The following is a 19,569-nucleotide window of genomic DNA, read 5'->3' as shown; positions in this document are numbered from 1 at the left end:
TCACCAGGCCCAGGGAAACCCTAACAACGCCTGGCACTGGGAACAACATCCTGTCTTGAGAACAGACTCAGCCACCCCAGGTCTCCAGCCTCCAGTATCCTCGGGATGTCTCACCAGAGCTGCCAAGTTACAGAGGGATTGTACGTCTGAGAACAGAGACCACTTCAGGCAAGAAAATACCCATCCTTATTCAAGGGGACAGGTTCTCTGATATTAAATGAAAATCTTGCTCACACTCTGGATACTCACTATCAGGTTATCTACTTCTTTCATATTCATTGATTGACTACTTGGTATAAGAAGCTGTGTAAGTGCCAAGATTCTTGCGGCAAGAATACCGGAGTGATTTGTCATTTCCTCCTCCAGTCAATCCTAAAGGAAATCAACTCTGAATACTCACTGGAAGGACTGATACTGAAGCTGAAGTGCCAATACTTTGGGCACCTGATGTGAACAGCCGACTCATTGGAAAAGACCCCAATGTTGTAAAATATTGAAGGCAAAAGGAGAAGTGGGTGGCAGAGGATGAGATGGTTAGATAGCATCACGGACTTAATGGACATGAATCTGAGCAAACTCGAGGAGAAAGTGAAGGACAGAGGAGCCTGGTATGCTGTAGTCCATGGGGGTCACAAAGAGTTGGACATGACTTAGCAACTGAACAATAACAACCTGTATTTATTTAAGCATCTTATTTTCTCCAGCAGACAGTTGGTTCTCTGAAAGCAGAACCCAAATCTCATTCGTCCTTATATTTGCCCACATCCTAGTATAGCTCTGTGTTCCTCGTATCCTAGCATCCTGACCTGATTAGCACTCCATAAGTATTTATTGGATAAATTAAATTTTCTAAATCAAAGAATAAAATAATCCAGGGGGGGCAACTGGTATGTGGATCCCCCTGCCAATCTGCCCTCGAGGTGCTCCTAGCTTTATACAACCTGCAAAGATGTCTAGGCAATGGTGCGATTAGGGTCCTAGAAGGCCCAGCAGGGTGAGATTGTGGACAACAATGTGTCATTTGCACAGCTCACTGCAGAGGAAAAGGATGGGACCAGAGTTCAGGGTGGGGGGAGAGGAAGGGCTGCAATAGAAATGAAGTTCATTCTTGGCAATGTTGTCCGACATCCTGGCATTTGGGGAATGTCCCTCCCTCGTGCAGTGTGAACCGTGGCACCCTCACCAAGCCCAGCAGCCCAGACCCTCCCTGGTGGACCGGCTGGTTTCCTCTGAGCCCCTCCAGGCCTCCTGCCCCTCCCTCAACTCAGGGAACATGATGGATGGAAACTAAGTCTGACAATGGGTGCTCCTGGGCCAACTGAGCTTGGGCCCAGGTTGATAAGTGACCACTGGACCTTCAGATGCAGAGCAATGTGTGGATGCTTGTGTGGATGGGAGAAGCCCCTCCCTAATTTTGGCTCATTCATTCGGGGTCTTGCAGCACTGAGTGGGCTGTCTCAGCAGAACAGGTGTCTTCACCTGGATCTGAAGGGAAAAAGGCAGCTGCCCTGCGGAGTGGGGGTGGGAAGAGGGCATGGGAGCTGGGGTCCTTCCTGGAGACAAGACCTTCTTGCTATTACAGGGATCACAGTGCTGCAGGTCCATAGTTTCAAGCATAGAAATGTATAAGAACAGCACTATTGGGGGGTTCCCGGCTCTGGGGTGGATTCTGCTCCTGTCTTGGCTCCATTCACCTCCTACCAGACACCCAGAGAGCCCGGCTCCAGAGGAGGCCAGTGCGTGAGATACTCCATCTTGGAGCACGGGTCTGATGAGTCTCCCAAACCTAAGGACCCTGTAATAACCAGTTTGGGAAAGGGGACACTTTGAGGTCCCAATAATATCCTCTGAGGGACAGCCCTGGTAGTCCAGTTGCTGAGACTCTGTGCTTCCAATGCATGGGGGCTGGGGTTCTATCCGTGGTCAGGGAACTAGATCCTGCATGCCACAACCAAGAGCACTCATGCCCCAAATAAGAAAGGTCATGTACCACAAGGAAGATCCCACAGGCTGCAACTAAAGATCCCTCATGCCTCAACTAATCCCGGCCCAGCCAAATAAACAAATAAATTTTTTAAATAAATAAATAAAATAAAAGTCCTCTGGGACTTTAGGGCTTGGATCTGTGGAAAACAAGGAGAAGGTAAATGCAAACGTATTGAAAGCAACCCACGTGAGAGCAGGACATCCTCACCCCTGGGGGGGGGGGCCACGGGGGCTCCCACTGAGATGGTGAGAATGAACCCTGCACCAGTAGGTGTGGCTGCATACTTTCTGGAACAAGGGTCTGTAGCCTTTACCAGGTTCTTAATGGGCCTGTGACCTCCTGAAAAGTTAAACAAAACAACACAAAGCATTTTCCTAGAGGATAAAGGTGGGAAACCGGGTGTCGGGGGAATTCGTAGGACATTCCAACCCCTCCCACTTCCCACGTGCTGCGGACATGTGCAGTGGGAAACAATGACAAATGTAGGGAAGTGACAGGTCGCCTTTTTAAAAAGACCTTCACGTGTGCAGCATCCTGAGGCTTCCCGGGTTTTCTTACAGAAGCTGTCCTCCTCTCCTCGCCTGTCCCCCTCCTTCTGTCCTGTCCTCACCGCCACACACCACCTGCTCCAGTCTCTGCTCCCTGTTCAAGGAGACCGGGGCTAGGAGGGGAGACGCTCGGTTATCAGGCTGGACTAGGAACCAGTCCAGGGGAGGCTGCGCACACCCTTCATCTCATCCTGTAGGAGCCAAACTCCTCCAGCCTGTACCTCTTGAATACTTCAGAAACTCTTCTGGGGACTTTCCTGGGGGTCCGGTGGCTAAGACTCTGAGCTCCCGATCCAGGAGTGCCGGGTTCGATCTCTGGTCAAGAGAACTAGATCCCACATGCCACAACTAAAGATCCTACATGCCAGAACTAAGACCTGGTGCAGCCAAAGAAATAAATATTTTTTAAAAAACACTCTTTTGGATTCCTCCAAGTAGTTGTAATTGTACTTTTAGTGTCCGTGAACAAAAAGCTGCATGCTGATAGAAAGCTACAGGGCATTCAATAATCCTTTTAATACGTCTTAAAATCACAGCAGCATCTCTGTGTGCTTGGAAAACAGCGCAGCAGCTCTGTGTGAGGTGATCTATTTGTTCTCGAGACAACACTTAGCGGACGTCGGGTTTTAAGGACCCTGTATGGTAACCGAGGACCCTCCCCTCTCACAAAGCAGGAATCATTGGTCTAATTTCAGCTCTTCACTTCACAGATGAGGAAACTGTGGTTGAGAACCCAGGCTGCTCTCTGTCCTAAGAGGCCCCCTCCCTCACTAACTCACTAACTAAAATGGATGGGCTCAGGTAAGACCCGTCCTGGACTTCCCGGGGGGTCCAGTGGCTAAGGCTCAGCACTCCAATGCAGGGGGCCAGGGTCCATCCCTGGTTGGGGAAACTGGATCCCACAGGCCACAACTCTTCAGTTGCCAGTGCAACTAAATTGAATGAATATTTTAAATAAATAAAAAAGCCCTCCCCTGCTTTTTTTTCTTTTTGAAAAAAGCCTCTTTCCATGATGACTTTCAGAACCATATGGTACCACACAGGTTTTCCACTCCTTCCAAAGCATTTTCTCTTTGGTCTTAAACACAGTACCTGCCTTTTGTCTCTTCTGACTCCCACGTGAGTCTTAAGCCCCAGCGAGCTCCTCGGAAGCGGGTGCCAAGTCTTAGATGTGTTCTGTCTCCCTTACCCCCGGCACCCAGCTCGGAGCTGGACACACCATGGCCCACAAACAAGGACTTGCTGAATTAAATCCAACGGTCCTGAAAACAAACATCCTCACTCCAGACAGAAATGCCATTCAGGCTTCCCCTCCCTCCAAAGATGCTACAGGACCCCATTCCCTGCCCCATCCCCACGGGGCTCATGAGCCTGCTGGCGTTTGTTTTTGTCAGAAAGAAACCTGACCTTTTTGAGGACCTCTTGTCTGTGGGCCCCTGGCTCTGCCTGGAGGGCGTGAGACCTGCTTTTCTGCACCGGGCTGGGCGGCTCAGGAGTCTGGGCGGCGACAGTGGGTCAGACAGAGCCCAGGGAGGTATGGTCAGCTAGGTTCTCGTCACTTCTCAGGGGCTCTTGTGAACCGAGTGTGTTTGCCTTCTGCTCCCTTAGGAGGCCAAGAGCCTCCTTTCCTCTGCAGACCGAGACGGGACGTATGGGGTAAGAGGCAGCTCAGCTGCTGAGCCAACAGCCCCGTCTCCCCTGAGCCCAGGCTCTGGCACTGCAGCTGGGCTGAGACGGCCCTTGGCTGTGGGGTGCTGCCCCACAGACCTCACTGGGTCCACCCAGTCTGCTAACCGAGGCCTAGCAGAGTCTTGAGCCAGCCATAGGCCTCTCTGAACCTCAGTTTTTCCATCTGTGAAGTGGAGGGGCTAGGCACCACTGCACACGAGATTTCTCCTGCAGTGACATTCTGGAGCCAAAAAGTGTGAGGCCTTCTCAACACCAACCCCACTGCTACCCCTACCCTGACACTGACCTCCCCAGGATCTCTGACCACAGTGCAGTCGGGCAAAACCTTGGCATTCTCCGGCTAGGGGTTCGTACACACTGGGACAGGCCTGGTGACAGGATAAGGCTGCCGCGGTCTAGCACCCTAAAGAATTCGGCAGTGTTGGGGCATGTGCGGCCTTCACTCAATTTGATGTTGAATCAGTAAGTCAGATCCTCAGTTACCTCTGGAAAGTGCTTTATTCCTTTCAGACGACTGCGGCACTGTTGTTCACTGAATAATTTCAATAATGATAACAGTTGGAATTTTGACCTCATCTTGACAGTTTATGAAATGATTTCACCTGTACTAACTCAACTTAAAATCCTCCTGACAACCTCATGTAGAAGACAGGGGTGACAGGGGTTCCCATTTTATACATCAGATGAATGGTCAGATTAACCCAAGTTACCCAACCAGAGTAACAGAGCTGACAGTGAGTATCCCAGTGGAAACCACAAGTTCCTGGCAGCCAAGAGCAAACACACACCCCTTTATGGGAGCTTACTGTGTCAGGGAGAAGTCGGGGACCATCTGAAGAACTAAGCTCACTAATACATAAGCTCTATGCAAACAACACGGGGGGTGGCCCTGGAGGCATTGCAGAAGGACATGGCGGCTCTCATCCAATCCCTTCCCCGGGTGGGAGTCAGAGAAGCAGAAAGAGGATATGGGGCTGCCTTGTTCTTCCTCCTGACAGTTCTTGTGGGGGAGAGAGGCTGTGGGGAGGCAGGCAGGGATCTGGGCTGGTGAAGGCCGGGAAAAGAGAAAGGAGCTCTTGTGGCAGCTTTCTCAAAGCCACCCCCACCACAGGAAGTCAGGGAGGGAGGGAGGCTGGGCTGTGGCCCCTCCACACTCCATCCACGTGCTCTGACTCTCCTACCTGCACACGGCAAAGCCTAATCCTTCTCTCCAGAAAGACTTTGAAGATGGTGACCAAGTTAAACTATGTCATCACCTAAACTGGGCAAAGGAAAACAAGGTGACCCTTAAGAAGGTGACACAAGGACTTTGCTAGAGGTCCAGTGGCGAAGAATCAACCTGCCAACACAGGGGACATGGTTTGATTCCTGGCCCGGGAGGATCTCACATGACTGAGGCAACTGAACCCGTGCACCACAACGACTAAAACCCCCCCTGTGCTGCAACTGCTGAGGCTCGTGCACCTAGAGCCCGTGCTCTGCAACAAGAGGAGCCACTGCATTGAGAATCCTGTGCGCCGCAACTAGAGAAAGCCCACACAGCAGCTAGGACCCAGCACAGCCAAAAAACAAAGAAGGAAATTTTTTTAAAAAGGTGACGCAATACCTCCATACCCACAGCACGTCCTGTCTGGAGCAGGAGGTCAGTGACCCCAGGGCGGCTCTTCCGCATCTGTCTACACTGTCCCCAGGCCCAGGCAGGAAGTCAGCTGCTCTGCGGCAGGAAGGGCCCTGGGTCAGGCAGGGAAGGCCACTCGCCTGGGCCATCCAAGGAAGACCTACTGGCCAGAATCCATAGGGTGACCGCAGGGCTAACATAGACAACATTTCTCAGAAAAGAAAACCACTGCGCTCACCCTTACAGAAGGCTGACACTTTAACATTATCTCACTTAATCCTCAAAATATCTCTGTAAGAAGGAACTTTTCTGGACTTACTGAAGGCTGACACTTTAACATTATCTCACTTAATCCTCAAAAATCTCTCTGTAAGAAGGAACTTTTCTGGACCTCATTTTACAGCGGGTAAAGGTCAAGGTCGCTAGCCTGGGGCAGAGCCAGGGTTCATACTTAGAGAGGATGACCCCGGAGCCTGAACTACTGCCCAGAGCACAGCGCTGCCTCCACGTGGTTGGGGGGTCTTTGACTTGCAACGCCAGAGGAGCGCCCAGAGTCGGGGACAGCAGGGCTTGGTGGTGACCGAGGCCACCCGCTGGACAGCGGTGGCTTCAGGTGGACTTGTGAAGCAGAAAGCCAGTTCCTAGGAAGAAGGGCCTAGCTCTGCCGCCCCACGGTAGTCGCCCACTTTCTGCGGCTCAACAGAGAGAGAGCTGGTGAGGAAATCAGAACATCCTGCTTGGGGAGCACATGAGGAGCAGAGAACCCACCGGCACCATGGGGGTGGGGGACACCCTGCGAGCCTCTGCCTGCAGCCACCTACTGGGAGACTCAGGGACCCGGGAGAAAACCCCCAGGGCCAGGCTAGCCCTTTCATCTCGAGGAGCCTGAGAGCTCTACTAAAAGGCCTAATGACATGCCCGGGAGGGCAGGGCCCAAGGACTGTGCTTGGGCAGGACTGGGGACTCTGCAGTTGGTGTGAGGACAGGTCTGGAGGCCGAGGGATGCTGAGCAGTGGGGACAGGGTCAGGTGCTAGACTGGGCTTCTCAGCTTAGCAGGGCTTTGCCTCTAAGGGGACGAGCCGGGGATCCTGTGTCAGCACACGCTGGTCCCCAACTTCCTTCTTCTGATGCCATCGAGGCAGGTTCCAGGCTTCCCAACAACCCCTTCCTAACTCAGTGGACTGGGGACAACAGCAGCGGGGACCACACTCTTAATGAAACACAGGCAGCTGTGCCAGAGACTTGGCACATACACTTGGGAAGGTGAGTGTTCAGGGATTTTCCATCCTTTATCCGCATAACCAGGGATTCCTATCTCCAGAAGAGGTCACCAAAGAGGCTGCCGCATGGAAGGGTGTTCCGTGTGGACACATCTTAAAGGTACGAGGAAGGAGGGCGCCATGCAGTTTCCCCACAGTGTTCAGAAGTCGTGCTTCTAATTTAGACGCTGGGGGACAGGCTCACCTCATAATGAAGAGGCCTCAATTTATTTGGGGATGGGGGGAGTGGGTTTCTTGGTGCAACTGTAACACTGTCGCTGTTGTTTGCTCTGGGACAGAGTGTACATGTCCACTGTCCTAAAGAGACACAGGGATGCCTTTTCGACATTCCATCCCTGGAAACTTTGTGCTGCTATCAACCAAGGATCCAGGCTTCCCAGGCAGTGCTCATGGTAAAGAACCCACCTGCCAATGCAGGAGACGTAAGAGATGTGGGTTAGATCCCTGGGTCAAGAGGATCCTCTGGAGGAGGGAATGGCAACCCACTCCAGTATTCTTGTCTAGAGAATCCCATGCAAGGAAGAGCTGGTGGGGTACAGTCCACGAGGTCGCAAAGAGTCAGACACGACTGAAGCTACTGAGCAGGCACGCACCCAAGGGTCTAGGGTCAGGCCCTTGAACCCACACACACTCCTCTCTTCTGCAGCCCATAATCAATTAGCAGAATGCGTGGCACTGTGAGGCACAAACCAGAGAAGGTTAGTAATCTGTAGGTGCACTACCCAGCTGCTCAATGCAGCATGACACAGTTGGTGCCCAAGACCAGGTCATCATCATGGCCTCTGTTTCCCGTGTCCCTCCTCAGGCCCCCACTCCTAGAGAAGTCCAAGTTTTCTCCTAGAGCTGTTCTGCCTATAGGACTCTGCCGCCATCCTGGCCAGGTAGCCACTCAGGATGGCGGTATGGTTCTGGGTTTCCACATCCAGAAATCTACTTGAACCAGTCCCTCACTTTCCTGAGATCTTCCTCTGTTCCTGGAAATCCTCATTACCTTTTGTAACCAGTTTGCCTCTAGCAAATCATCTTAAAAGAGCTCTCTGTAGCCTTTTACCCCAGAAGGAGTCCGCTGGGATGGACAACCCATGTCTCAGACAGTGGTCCTCACTTTTCAGCCCTGTCCTTCCCATGCTTCCTACACCCATACCACCTCTCTGTCAATCAGCAGAGCCTGCTCTTGCATGTCTGTGGATCCGGAATCAGGTACAGGAAGTCCTGTGGGGCATGCTTCCTTGTTCGAGGAGCATGCGGCCCACAGGTGGCCGGCCCTCTGCCCTACCGACGGGACATGCTGTCCTGGGAAGGGTGAACCCGATGCTCTGGGAGGATTGAGAAAGAGGGAGAAATTTAGCCCACGGGGCTGAGGAAGCCTTCCCAGATGAACTGGGCTCCAAGGGGTAAATGGAGTTTCTTCAAGTAGAGCAAAGAACAGGAACAGCTTCTGAAAGGGCAGGGTCAGTCTTTTAAAAAAAATCATGCTCCTTGCGATAAACGTAGGTTTCCATTGGGCTTCCTTGGAGGTGCAGTGGCTGGGAATCCACCTGCCAATGCAGAGGACACGAGTTCAATCCCTGGTCCAGGAAGATCCCACATGCTGCAGGGCAACTAAGCCTGTGCTCCACAACTTCTGAGCCTGTGCTCTAGATCCTGCACTCCACAGCAAGAGAAGTCACTGCAGTGAGAAGCCCACTCACCGCAATTAGAGAGCAGCTGGCACAGCAATGAAGGCCTACGGCAACAACAACAACTATATATATATATATATATGTTCTCATTTATCACTCTGACTTCTGAGATTCTGATGTCCCTTCCTCATGAGACCTTCATCTCTCCTCTGAGAATCACTCACTGAAGTCTGTTTAGTCAAAGCTATGTACGGATGTGAGAGTTGGACCATAAAGAAGCTGAATGCCGAAAAATTGACGCTTTTGAACTGTGGTGCTGGAGAAGACTCTTCAGAATCCCTTGGACAGCAACAAGATCAAACCAGTCAATCCTAAAGGAAATCAACCCTGAATATTCATTGGAAGGACTGATGCTGAAGCTGAAGTCCCAATACTTTGGTCACCTGATGCAAAGAGTTGACTCATTGGAAAAGACCCTGATGCTGGGAAAGATTGAGGGCAGGAGGAGAAGGGGTCGACAGAGGATGAGACGGTTGGATGGCATCATCGACTCAATAGACATGAGTTTGAGCAAACTCCCAGGAGATAGTGAAGGACAGGGAAGCCTGGAGTGCTGCAGTCCATGGGGTTGCAAAGAGTTGGACGTGACTGAGCGACTGAACAACACTGAAGTGGGAGACAACTAGAGACTGTCATTTCTATCATCACAGTGGAACCAGAGAGGGTTCTTCCACACATATGCACGCGCGCGTGCACACACACACACATACGCCAGCAATGTCTAAACCTCCTGCTCTCTTAAGCTGTAGGGAGGAAGTGCCTCTTCCCCTCACTCGGGTGCAGAACAGGAAGTTCTTGAGCAGATTGCATAAGTTGCTGCGATAACACGATAACACAGTGTTCTGTACAGAGGTGGTTCCAGGGCTGCAGTTCTGGCAGCCCCATGAGGGTTTGCTCACCTGGGGGGGGCTAAAGTCACTTCCTGCAGGCGCGGGGCCCATCCTGCTACTGTGATGGGAGCAGCGAATCCAGCAGTGAGGCCATGCTGAGCACCTATTGCATGCAGGGCACGTGCCATATGGGGGGGAGGCTGTGCCCACTGACCCTCCTCTCAGCCACCAGCCCGACCTTCTCTTAGAGCCACGCGATTCCGGCTCACCGGTCAGTCCTTAGATGACGGGTGAGAGGCTTGGCTGGCGTCAGCGGATGGATGTGTCAGGAGTAACGGTGCACAAGGTTGGCTTTGTGGCCAAGCAGACACCACTTTGGGCAAAAAAGGAGCTGCGGGTGACGCCAGTTCCCAGGCAGCACTGATTCAGTGCCTGTCCAGCTGGGACAGGGCAGGGGGTGGATAAAATGCCTGCAGGAGCAGGACCTGGGGGTGGACCTCGTAGCTCTCGGTCACAATGATGTTCAGGGTGGGAGGAGAGCTGGTGACATGGAGCTGGGCCAGAGGTCCACTTGGGGCCTCACCTACATGGCTCCAACTGAACTGAGCAACCGTCCACATTCAAACATCATTTTCCCTGTTTTAAAAAATGGGACACTAACTGCCTTGCTGAATGCGGCCGGCAAAGGCGAGGTCTATGCTCCCTGATCCTTGTGTCCTTCCACACCTACAAGTGGACACACTTCCCTGTGTGTAGTGACCCTGCGGTGCACGCTGTGTGGCCTGAATCCACAGGATCGCCTACTTCACTTACAGTGCAAGGAAACTGGAAGTCAGTGAGGGATGGAGACGGGCCGGGTGTTACACGGGCCAGCGGGGACGACAGGCATGGAGAGTACCGATGCCTCTGCTCTCGGCCTCACCCCACTGCCTCCGGCTCGGCTGGCTAACACCATTCAGTCCAGAATGGCATTAGTGGACAGGAGCTGTCTTGGACCCCTGTCCACCAGGGGCTCTGGAGCCAGACTGCCTGATTTGAGTCCCAGTTCAGCCACTCACAAGCTGTGTGACCTTGTCACATCTCTTTATGCCTCAGTTTTCTCATCTGTAAAACGGGACCAAGACTGGATTTCAGCTCACAAGGAAGTCCTGACACTCAGGGCACACACAGCCCGTGTCCGCGGCTCCTTGAGGCTGATGTCAGGCCTCTATAGCTGCCGTGTCTACAAAGGTGGTGACCACAACAAGCCTGTACAGGGCAGCCTTCTGTTGAGGACAGAGTTTGTTGTTTCCAAGGGTGAGATTCCTACAAGTGTTCTAAAGGCCTGGAGCTCTTCTGTGCAAACACTGGGAGGGTTTGGGTGCTTCCTGGGTAGAGCCGGGCAAGGACTGACAGAGCGCCATCTGATTGGTAGACAGTGGAAAGCCTGCCTGGTAACTCCAGACGAGGCAGGCACCTGGGATGACGCCCTCTATCCACTCACACTGAGGGTTCACATGGGACTCTGGCTTCCCATGAGCACATCACCTTCTCCTGTAAAAATCTTTAAAATCCCAGCTCTTTGTCAAATTTGCTCAGTATTGGAAAATCAACAGAACCCCTAGCATAAAAAAGGTGGCTGAAAGCTAAAAGGACCGGAGCCAGGAAAACCGTGTGCAAGGCTACCCTGCTCCCACCAAGATGGGAAAGGATCCCCTGCCCCCATAGAGGGACCCAGCCACCTCTCATTCTTAAACCCCTTTCCCGGCCCTGCCGTCTCATGGGGCCATGGGTTTCTGCCTGAAGAGGCACTTAGGTGTTGCTCATTCAGGACACATCCTCCTGACCTGCTTACTGAGCGCTGGGCCAGGACACCCGCCCACTCTGCTGAGAAGGTGGCCTAGCCAACTTCTCCCCCCACCCCACCCCACCAGACGTCATCCCAGGTGCTGAGCCAGCCTGTCCCTCACTCACAGCCAGCTGCCACACCTGAGAGGCGGTTTTCTTCATGGTTTCCCATGCTGACACCTGGCCTGACTAACCTGACAGGTTCCTGGTGTGGAGTTGAAACCCGTTTTCTGGTACAGACGTGCTTTCTGCCTTGTCTCTGTAATTAGATGCTGAGCCGCCATGTGCCATGGTCCCAGGAATGCTTCCCTAGATTGTCATCCCAAATGTTCTCAGCCCCACCAACATCCTCACCATCACCACCTACAGAACACCTCACAGAGGACCCGCTATGGGGTCAGGTATTTTACATACTATCTTTAATCTGCCCACCCTCGCAAGGTCGATCTACTAGGACCATGCTGTCATCTGCGAATCTTGTTAAAATGCAGATCCTGTTGAGTGGGTCTCCGGGAGGGTTGTGAACCTGCATCTCTAGCAAGCTCCCGGGTGATGCTGATCCTGCTGGTTCCAACTCTGAGGAGCAGAGGTATCAGGAGGAACATTTTGGTTGCAAGAGACTGAAATCTTGTGTGAACTGGTTAAGCAGGAAGAGGAACTCAATACAAGGATGTCAAGTGGCTCGCAAGGCCAGCTATGGATGAACACTGAGCCTTGGAAAGAAGAGAAGCCGGGAAGGACTCTCCTGGCCTCTTTTTTTTGGGGGGGGGGCGGCACACACTGCATTGCATGCAGGATCTTAGTTTCCTGACCAGGGATCGAACCTGTGCCCACTGCAGTGGAAGCATGGAGTCTTAACCACCGGACCACCGCGGAAGCCCCTCTCCCGGCCTCTAGACTCTGCTTTCTCCGTGCACCCACTTCCTGGCTTCGTTCTTCCTCTATCCCTTCCCTCTTTCCCCTCTGCTCTGGCTAGTGCCAAGTAGCTCTCCCTCCTGTGGACTCCACGTCTTCGTCCTTGATCTACTCTTTGTTTTGATCATGCATACCTTCCAGGGATGTCCTAAGAAGGTGAGCAAAGGAAGTAAAACTTTTGCTACTAATATAATTGAAAATGTCTATGCACTTGATTGACAGTCTGCCTGAGTGTAGAAATTAAGCTTTCAGAGTGGCTGCTGAGATGACCCAGGCCATTTCAATTCTCTGTCCTTTGTTTATCTGGTCTCTCAAAGTGTTCAGATTCTTCTCTGGCCTCTAGTGCTCTCAAGGTTCACAGGGCTGTGTCCTGGGATAGGTCTCTCTTGTTTCATTATCCTGGGCACTTGAGGAGTCTTTCTGAAGTGGAAACTTATGTGTTTCTGCTCTTAAAAAAAAAAATTCCTTAATTGTGTATTTGCTTATTTCTTTCCCTCTCTTCTCTTTGTTCAGTCTTTCAGGAGCTCCTGTTACCAGGATGTTGCATCTTTTAACCTGATCCTTTAATCTTCTTATTTTCTGTATCTAATTTTCCATCTCTCTTTGTTTTACTTTCTGTGAGATTTCATAAATCTCTTTTTCTAACGTTGCAAATTGAGTTTTAAATTTTTATATTTCATATTTTTAATTCCTAAGAGTTTACTCTCTCTTTTTTTTTTGTTTCAGACTATTGCTTCTTTTAATAGGATACTGTTCTCATTTCACTGATGTAATAGCTTCTCTTCTGTCTCCAGGGATATTGCTTTCCTTTTTTGAACTTTTAAAATTCCTATATTCTTAATTCTTTTCTCTGAGTTTCTGATTTCTTTATCATGGTGTCTTTCACGTAACTTTATGTTAAAGGGTGAATGAGGCACTAAACACTTTACTGGAAGGGGAACTAAGTGGTGACATAGAGAAGCCCTTTTTATTGTACCTTTTTTAATCCTTGAATTATGAGTTGTATTAGCAGAAAGACTATTCAAAAAACAAAAGCTTTTAGAGTTTAAGCTTCATGTGCATGAGTATGGCTCGTCCATTGAAGAACTTCACTGTAGATAAATAGAGGGAACTTCTAAATGTCAGTGTTTAAGAGTCTTCTCTCTGGGTCATCAAGTCTTTTCTGAGGAGAATTTTCTGGACTCCTGCCTGGGGACAGATGTTGGCGGAGGGTATACACCTGGCTGACAGTTTTCTTAAACGAGTGTGGAAGGAAGGGTGAATAGCCCACTGTTAAGAACATAGATATTCAGCCAGGGACTTCAACCCTTTCCCAACTATACACACAACTGACCTGTCAGCCTGTAGAACATGCTTCTCAACCTATCTGTGCTGGACACTGATGGTTAATCTCCCCATCTGGCAGCACCGATGGTGGTCCTACAGCACATGATGGTACATGTGACCCACCACTACACGTGACTCACAGTAGGAGGTCAAACATCCAAACCAGCCTGTATCCTGTTCAGCAAGAGGAGGCCACTGAGCAGGCACCTGAATGTGGAGGCAACTTCAAATTTCTCTAAAAATTCTAAACACTCTTATTTTTTTGTACATCTGTACCTTACTGGGGCTAGTAACAAAGTCTGTGGACCTAAACCAGTTCACAACCACACTCTAAGAGTGCTGCCCTGGAAAAGAACAAATCTCTTACCTGGAGGAGGAGCTGCCCCCAGGCTGAGAAGGGGGAGGGGAGGAAATCTGGAGGGCTGAGTCAGTTCAATTCAGTTCAGTTGCTCAGTCGTGTCCGACTCTTTGTGACCCCATGGACCGCAGTACGCCAGGCCTCCCTGTCCATCACCAACTCCTGGAGTTTACCCAAACTCACGTCCATTGAATCGGTGATGCCATCCAACCATCTCATCCTCTGTTGTCCCCTTCGCCTCCTGCCTTCAATCTTTCCCAGCATCAGGGTCTTTTCAAATGAGTCAGTTCTTTGCATCAGGTGGACAAAGTATTGGAGTTTCAGCTTCAACATCAGTCCTTCCAATGAACACCCAGGGCTGATCTCCTTTAGGATGGACTGGTTGGATCTCCTTGCAGTCCAAGGGACTCTCAAGAGTCTTCTCCAACACCACAGTTCAAAAACATCAATTCTTCGGCGCTCAGCTTTCTTCACTGTCCAACTCCCACATCCATACGTGACTACTAGAAAAACCATAGCCTTGACTAGATGTACCTTTGTTGGCAAAGTAATGTCTCTGCTTTTTAATATGCTGTCGAGGTTGGTCATAACTTTCCTTCCAAGGAGTAAGCATCTTTTAATTTCATGGTTGCAGTCACCATCTGCAGTGATTTTGGAGCCCCCAAAAATGAAGTCTGATACAGTTTCCACTGTTTCCCCATCTATTTGCCATGGAGCTATGGGACCTGATGCCATGATCTTAGTTTTCTGAATGTTGAGCTTTAAACCAACTTTTTCACTCTCCTCTCTCACTTTCATCAAGAGGCTCTTTAGTTCTTCTTCGCTTTCTGCCATAAGGATGGTGTCATCTGCATATCTGAGGTTATTGATATTTCTCCCGGCAATCTTGATTCCAGCTTGTGCTTCCTCCAGCCCAGCGTTTCTCATGATGTACTCTGCATATGAGTTAAATAAGCAGAGTGACAATATACAGCCTTGACATACTCCTTTTCCTATTTGGAACCAGTCTGTTGCTCCATGTCCAGTTCTCACTGTTGCTTCCTGACCTGCGCACAGATTTCTCAAGAGGCAGGTCAGGTGGTCTGGTATTCCCATCTCAGCTGAACTGCTCTGTAAACAGACCTGCAGCCCATCCCCCACCTCAGCTCTGCATGTCACTCCCACTTGCCTTGGTACCCTGTGTTTCCAAATTTAGTACCTTCCTGGATGGCTCATGTCCCTTTACTGGGTCCCTTCTGCAGGCACCAGGACACAGCTTCTACTGCTCAGCCGAATTGTGTACTCCTTCTTTTTCTACTTGTTTCTGCTCCCAGTCTCTTTCTCCTTGTAGTTTAAACATTTAAAAATACCTTTACTGCTGCCAAGAGTGCAGTGCTCCCCACATCAGTTTACAGATTTAAGGGACCCCTATCCATGTCTCACCCAACTTCTTGGCAGAGTTGATTCTAAAATTCATATGGAATTTCAAGGGACCCAGGCTAGCCAAAATGATCTTGAAAAAACAGAACAAGTTTGGAGAACTCATATCTGCCAACTCCAAAACTTACAACAAAGCTACAGTTATTGAGTAATCATGTGTGATAGTGCCTACAGATAGACATATGGGTCAGTGGAATAGAATTGAGAGTTCAGAAATAAGCCTTCAGCTCTGTGATCAATGGATCTTCAACAGTGGTGCCAAGACAGTTCAGTGGAGGGAAGGGAGAATACTCTTCAGTAAGTGTTGCTGGGATGACTAGATACCCACATGCAAAAGAATGAAGTTGAACCCCTACCTCACACCATACACAAAAACTAACTCAAAATGCATCATAGACCTACATGTAAGAGCTAAAATTTAAAAACTCTTAGAAAAAAATATAAGAGTAAATCTTGGACTGGGAGGATTCCATATATGCAGGGCAACCAAGCCCGTGTGCCCCAACTACTGAGCCTGAACTCTACAGGCCAGGATCTGCAACTACTGAAGCCCATATACCTAGAACCCATGCTCCACAACAAGAGAAGCCATCACAATGAGAAGCCCGTGCACTGCAATGAGAGAGTAACCCTGCTTGCCATAATGACAGAAAAGCCCAAGCACAGCAACGAAGACCTAGCACAGCCAAAAATATAAATAAATAAATAATTTTAAAATAAATTAATTAATTAAATCAGAATTTTAAAAAGAAAGTGAAAAAAGAACTGACGCAGTGCAAGAAAATCTTTGCAGATCATATACCTGACAAGAAACTGATATGCAGAATATTTTTTTCAAAACTTTTATAACCTATAATAAAAAGACAAATAACTCAATATTTAAATGGGCAAAAGATCTAAATAGACTTTTTTTTTCCCAAACAAGATACACAACAAGCACACAAAAAGATGCTCAACAGCATTAGCCATCAGGGAAACACAAATTGAAACCATAATGAAATACTACTTCATACTCACTGGGAAGGGTTAGTCGCTCAGTCATGTCCGACTCTTTGCAACCCCATGAACTGTAGCCCACCCGGCTCCTCTGTCCATGGGGATTCTCCAGGCAAGAATACTGGAGTGGGTTGCCATTTCCTTCTCCAGGACTCACTGGGAGGCTATTATCAGAAAGACATAATAACAGTCGTTGTTAAGGATGTGGAGAAACTGGAACCACACATACTACTGGTGAGAATGTGAACCACTTTCCAAACCAGCCACTTTGGAAAACAGTCTGGCAGCTCCTCAGAATGTTAAACATGGACCATACGACGCAGCATTTCTACTCCTAGGTATACACATCCACACAGTGAATGACTGTAAAGCAATGTTATTCATAACAGCTAAAAAGTGGAGACAACTCAAATGTTCATTATCTGAAGAACAGACAAATAAAATGTGGCAATATTGAGTACTATTACTGAACAATGAAAAAGAAATGAAGCGTTGATACATGCCACAACATGAATTTTGAAAACAAATTAAGCGAAAGTCACAATGGATCACTTTTGTATGATTCCACTTATATAAAATGTCCAGAATAGGGAAATCTAAACAGACACAAAAGTAGATTACTGGTTGCTTAGGCTGGAGCCTTGTGGGTGGGAGGAAATTGGTATGGGATTTCTTTTGGGAGTGATAAAAATGTTCTAAACTTGACAGTGGCGATGGGTGCACAACTCTGTGGATGCACTAAAAGCTACTGTAACTGCACACTCTAAATAGGTGAATTATATGGCTTGTCAATAAAGCAGTTATAATGGGAGTCAGTCTACCAAGTCTAACAGCAGGTCTCCAGCACCATCAGCCTTGACTGTAGGCATCTCCAGCATGTCTCATGCAAGGGTTTCTCAGTTACCACCTTGTTAGGGGTCATATCTGAAGTCACACGTCTGTTCTTAATCTAATGGTAATTTACAGAGTTGCTACTAGGTTCATTAGGGGATGTATCTAAAAATGGTGTTTACAGAGTCAGACAAATCAATAAACTGCCTGACTTTTCTATCTTGTTATGCAGAAAATGGTTTATTTTTAAGGAAGATATCTCTTTTTATGAATAGCAACTAATATAAAAAGCACCTGCCTACTTGCCAGCATAGGAATGCATTCTGAATGAGGATACACACCCAGTTCATTTATTTATTCAACAAATATTTATCGAGCGATCACTGTGCACCGGCTGCTCTGCCAGATACCATGAAGGCAATGATGAGCAAATTACAGAGAAGAAAGGGCTAAATAAACAAGCCTTCAGGTCAGTGGGGACATAGCTTTCAAAGGACAGCGGTCTCCCTGCCAGAGGACCTGGTGGTGTTTCTTAACTATCGAGAGGTTCAGAGAAATATCTACACCCCTTTTTTCCCTTTGAGAACTCAAGGTTGAGGTTTTCAAATTATATAAATATTAGAAGAAGACTAACAGAAATGGAAAAATGTTTACAATGATTCTGCCACCTGCCCCTCCCCACTCCGCCCATCCATCTAATTTCAAACCTTTTCTCTGCTCCACCTTATTTTCTTACAGCTTCAGCTCCATTTCTAGCAGAGTTTTGGCCACCTTGGCTGCATGTCTCCCAGAGGACCCCCTACAAAGTACCTCTTGAGATTCACTGAGAATTTCAGACCTGGAGCTTTGAGGCCTGGTGGCAGCCAAGACTCAGGAGGCTGTAAAGTTGAAGCCCAGCACCAAATGGCTACTGGGCCCCTCCCTACCCACTCAGAAACCAGGACGTGGGAGACAAGAGGAGGGGAACAGAGAGCTGCCATGCTTCCCCACACTGATGATACCCAGGGCTCCCAGCACCCAGCTCTGTGGAGGCAGGTCCTGCCTGGCAGGAGGTTCAAGGGTCAGAGACATGATGTAAATAAAGCCTGGTGCAGCCTTGGTTCTCAGGAATGGCAGCTTGTGCTGTGCTATGACCCCTACCCTGTTCTCAGAGGCTGTGATCCCTCTAAATTTCTAGGAGTCAGCTTTGTTATTCTCAGCACTTTGGGACTGGAGTTTTTTTGGGTTTTGTTTTTAATCTTAAAATGCTTATTTTACAATATGACTACAAAGTAATACATCCTTTTATAGAATCTTTGAAACTTCCAGAAAAACAACACAAAATCAAAATAATCTATAATCTGATCACTCAGAAACAGTTAACACTTTCATGTAGAGTGTCCCATTATTTGCCCTGTGTGGACCACATGATAAATTATGCATCTTTAACATCCTACTTTGTATCCTAATAAAATTATTTGAACACTAACCATGTCATCATAAACTTCAGGGATCTCCCTGGCAGTACAGTGGATAGGAATCCACCTGCCAATGCAGGGGACCCAGGTTTGATCCCTGGTCCAGGAAGATTCCACATGCCTCGGAGCAACTAAAGCCCGCGAGCCACCATGACTAAGCCCCTGTACCACGACTACTGAAGCCCATACCCTAGAGCCCACGAGCCACAACTACTGAGCCCACGTGCTGCAACTACAGAAGCATGTGCCCCTTAGAGCCTGCACTCTGCAACAAGAGAAGCCAGCGAGAAGCCCGGGCACCACAATGAAGAGTAGCCCTGCTCGCCACAGCCAGAGAGAGCCCACGAGCAGCAAGGAAGACCCAGCAGAGCCAAAAATAAATAACAAATAAAATTTTAAACCTGCATTAAAAATAAATCTTATATAAAAGCATTTTAAATAATTAGCATTTAAAATGCTATTATCCCACAGCATGATTAGAGCGTAATGACTTAACCAATCCAATACTATGAGCTATGTCCAGTTTTCACTATTATAGATAGTACCATCATGAACACTAATAAAACTAAATCCTTGCACACATTTCTGATTATTTTCCCAAGATGAATTCCTGAAATGGAACAACTACCCTCAAGCTTTTGAGGCCCACTCACGAATGAACTGGGAAGGAAATATTTTTTATGTTTGTGTTTTACCTGTTAAATATTATCTCTTTTTCTACTTATAAAAGAAATATGTTCTCATCCAAAATTTTTCTTAAATGCAGAAATATGTATTAAAAAGGATTTATGCTTTCCCTGAATTC

The 19,569-nt window shown here is 48.7% G+C and overlaps 2 protein-coding genes across 6 annotated transcripts in view; one reads left to right on the top strand and one right to left on the bottom strand.

Moving 5' to 3' along the window:
• NINJ2 (ninjurin 2) overlaps positions 1 to 19,569 on the top strand; it is a 75,848-nt gene that overhangs the window by 28,601 nt on the left and 27,678 nt on the right. The gene's annotated exons all lie outside the window — the stretch shown is intronic.
• The window catches only part of LOC145546643 (uncharacterized), a 135,983-nt gene that overhangs the window by 93,947 nt on the left and 22,467 nt on the right, over positions 1 to 19,569 (bottom strand). The window lies entirely within an intron of this gene.

Source organism: Giraffa tippelskirchi, chromosome 4 (genome assembly GCF_054371585.1).
Source record: "Giraffa tippelskirchi isolate mGirTip1 chromosome 4, T2T-mGirTip1v1.2.pri, whole genome shotgun sequence".
In the NCBI taxonomy this organism is placed as follows: domain Eukaryota; kingdom Metazoa; phylum Chordata; class Mammalia; order Artiodactyla; family Giraffidae; genus Giraffa; species Giraffa tippelskirchi.
The sequence above is the reverse complement of the archived record's forward strand: the minus strand, read 5'-3'. Positions and strand labels throughout refer to the sequence as shown.